Source organism: Eretmochelys imbricata, chromosome 1, assembly GCF_965152235.1.
Source record: "Eretmochelys imbricata isolate rEreImb1 chromosome 1, rEreImb1.hap1, whole genome shotgun sequence".
NCBI classification, from domain to species: domain Eukaryota; kingdom Metazoa; phylum Chordata; order Testudines; family Cheloniidae; genus Eretmochelys; species Eretmochelys imbricata.
This window is the reverse complement of record NC_135572.1, coordinates 140,605,486-140,608,915: the sequence shown is the minus strand read 5'-3', so window position 1 is coordinate 140,608,915 and position 3,430 is coordinate 140,605,486. Positions and strand designations below refer to the sequence as shown.

The window sequence follows — 3,430 nt, the reverse complement described above, 5'->3', positions numbered from 1 at the left end:
AATTAACGTCACATGTAACTAACTCCTTGCAGGACCCTCAGCACTCATGCACAGTACTGTGGCTTTGTTCACGCTAGAGAACTGAGCGAAATTATTACTGTGTTTAAACACAATAGTGCTACAACCCAGGTCAACCACCATCTCCTTGGTTAGTGTGGATAGGGAAGTTTCACCCTCCTACTCATGCTGTCCCAGTCGTGTAGGTAATTATACTATAGTTTTATAAAATGAGTGTAGGATCCAGTGCTCCCCACATCCCCCAGAAGTGTGTTCAAGAAAAGTATTTCATTGCCTCTGAAAAAATACGGCTCAAAGGGTGCTACCACTTTCCCTGATCGGCACGGATGAAAGGGATTTTGGTCTTTGAACCACATTACAAAACAGCGCTAAATGTATTAAGTGCTTTGGGGATCGACTACAGCATGATTCTCAGAAAGTAACAGCTGTCCTGCCGTGCAGATTCCTGACCAGAACCATGCTGAGAAATGGCTATAGCTAGAACGGCCAGCACAGTCCCCAGTGTGGACATGACCCCTTTGGTTGCTAGAAATGCCATTTGAATTGCAAACGTTCTGAAGACAAAGTAGAAATTCATTTTTGTTCAACCACTGGCTTGAGGCAGCCATGAAACCTCTGTGAGCCTCGGTTTCCCTCATGTATAAACGCAGCGGTAGCCGCGTCCATCGCGCTAAATGCCTCTGCGGAGACCCTGGGGGCACTGGCATGTCAGACTGTACGCTCCTCGGGGCGGGACGAGCCAGGCGCTGCACCCGGAGCACGCTGCGGGTACTGAATGCTCACGGCTTGCCGGATACCTTCCTCCTTCCTCGAACCTTCCAACAGGCCAGGCGCAATCGGTTCACCCCCTGGGCCAGTCACCTGCGAAACTCAAATCGGACACACCCGCCTTTCAGGCGCTGCAGGGGCGAAGCCAGTAGAAACCGGCGTCTATTTCGGCCGCGCGCCGCCCCGGCCGAAGGGAAGCTCCGGGCACGGCAGGGTTGGCGGCTGAAGGCAGGTGGCTCCTTCCCACCACCCCGCCCGCTGCCACTCGGCTCGCGTCTGGCCGCTGCCTTCTCTGGGACGCGGCGCGGGCCGGCCCGGAGCAAGCCGCGCGCTCCCAGGGCTGCGGGGGAAGGGGGCGCCACGCGCTGGGCACAGGGGCGGCTCCTGCTTCGGCTCCCGGGAGGCGCCGCGCGCCGGGGCCAGCAGCCGCTCGTTCTCGCGGCGTGGGCGGGGAGCCGGAGGCTTGCGGTGTCTTGCTGCACAAAGGCGGCGGCGGCGGACTGCAGCCGTGTGGCGGTTCCATAGTGTAGTGGTTATCACGTCTGCTTTACACGCAGAAGGTCCTGGGTTCGAGCCCCAGTGGAACCAAAAGCCTGTGGCTTTGTTTTGGTTTTGGTTTCTTTCTGGGGAAGGGGGAAGTTAGACTCTTCCCGTTTTTCCAGGCTGGGGATTTAATTAATGAGAGAATTTATAGTAACATTTCTAAATAAATAAACCAGATTGAGGTCTGGGACCTGTGACGCTGCAGCAGGCGTGCACTCAAAGGGGGCAGCGTCTGCGGCTTGCAGCCAGCGCCGTGCAAGCCAAGCTCCTGTTCCTGCCTTGGGAAGGCAACGAAGGTGTCTCGCAGACTTCCCCATAGTGCAGCGGGTCTCTAGCTGTGGCACTGCGCCGTGCAGAGGGGGCTTGCCAAAAAGTGAACATGAGGGCCGGGGTCTGGGCTGGATGGCCTCTCCAGGTCCCGTCCAGTTTCGTGATTCTCTGAACACACTTTGTATTCGGGTCTTGTTGCAAAGGGTTTGAAATTGACTCATTTTTCCTTTAAAACAATCTTTGCAAAACGTTTGTCATCAAAATTTGAAACCGGATTGTTTAGTTGATCAAACACAGGGTTTCCGGGAAAGGAAATAGCTTGACAACATTTTCAAGAATGTTTTAGATAAAAAGAAAAACGATTAAAAAGTCTCTTTTTCAAAAGGCAAATGTCTAATAATGAAAAAAAGAATTACTGCAATGTCTGTTACTTTTCAGAAAAAAATGGGTTTTTAAAAAAAGATAATTTTCAGTAAACAGTGGTTCAAAATTTTTTGGCCAGCTCTAATAGTGACTCACCTCTCCTCCTATTTGACTTCCTTTTGTAAATTCCCAGGGATACCTACAGCAAGAGTTTATATGTCAAAGAATTATTAGGAAAGCATTTAATGCATTTCATTTTCTGTTAGTGTACTTTTGCAGCTGGTAATAAGGAGGAGAGCCATCATCATATGACCAACTAGCCATCTGTGGCATAAGTGCTTTGTAGACAACTGCTGATCCATAGACCACAGATTATGTTCTGTGTCATAAGGAGCAATCCTAGCACTGGAAAATATACCAGTGAACCATTCTTCCCTGGAGAATATACCAGAGGGAATTATCTATGGGAATATCTATGGGAAGAAGCCTAGCATGAGAGGAAGGGTGATCTTGGGCCTGATTCTCCTCTGTCTTGCACCTGTGTGTCATTTACACCTATGCCAAGTGTGTATCAGACACAACCATTCTGATTTGGTAGCACTTTAAACCTTCTTTGCACGGGTATAAATATCTATACAAAGGCTAAAGCAGGGGCATGGGAGTCAGGCGGTCTGGGTTCTACTCCCAGCTTTTCTACAGACATTCACTGAGTATTACTTCAGGTAAGTTTGTAAGGCCAAAAGGGCTTACGGATTCTGGGTGGCCAGCTGAGGCTTTGCTTTTTAATAGTGCTTAGCACCGATAGCCTCCATGTAGGGCCAGATTCTGATAATATCAGTCACATTGAGTAACACCTCATTTCTTGAGTGATCCCCAATGAGGTCAACAGGAATATTTGTGGATTCAAGTGCTACTCAACGTGAATAAAGTAGGCAGAGTCAAGCAAAATAAACAGAAGTTACAAGTGGTCAGCACCTTTGAAAAATCAGTTCCAAAGCAATTCAAATTGGGTACCCAAAGTCAGCGCCAGCTGATAAATATTTGGGCTTTAGTCTCTGTGCACTTTAGTTTCCCCATCTGTAAACTGGGGTAATAATACTTTCAGTAGTGTAGTCAAGGGTAAACTCAGATAAACTGAGGTTACCCACTTCTCAGTTGGGGACTGTGGAATTTATCTTCTCATTTGGGGAATATGAAGTTGAGTTTAGGTTAGTTTACCCAATTTTTTTTTTAACCACCACTGAATAGTTCCCTCAATGGGGTGTCGTGAAGCTAAATCCATTTACATTTGTAAGGTGGTCAGATACTGTGATGACGAGCACTATAAAACATTATGTGGATAAATAAACACAGGAGAACAGATCATAGGGTGCAAACTTGAACTGTTCCCTCCTCCTGTAGTAGAATGGCTGGAGTAGACATGTCTGATCCTCTTTTCATGGTGTGAATCTGGATTGGATTTAATGGA

The 3,430-nt window shown here is 48.2% G+C and overlaps 1 non-coding gene across 1 annotated transcript; it reads left to right on the top strand.

The window, feature by feature from the left end:
- The first annotated feature begins 1,301 nt into the window (after nucleotides 1–1,301).
- Nucleotides 1,302–1,374, top strand: TRNAV-UAC (transfer RNA valine (anticodon UAC)). Its single transcript has one exon. It is a non-coding gene; the product is annotated as a tRNA-Val (tRNA).
- Nucleotides 1,375–3,430: the final 2,056 nt, after the last annotated feature.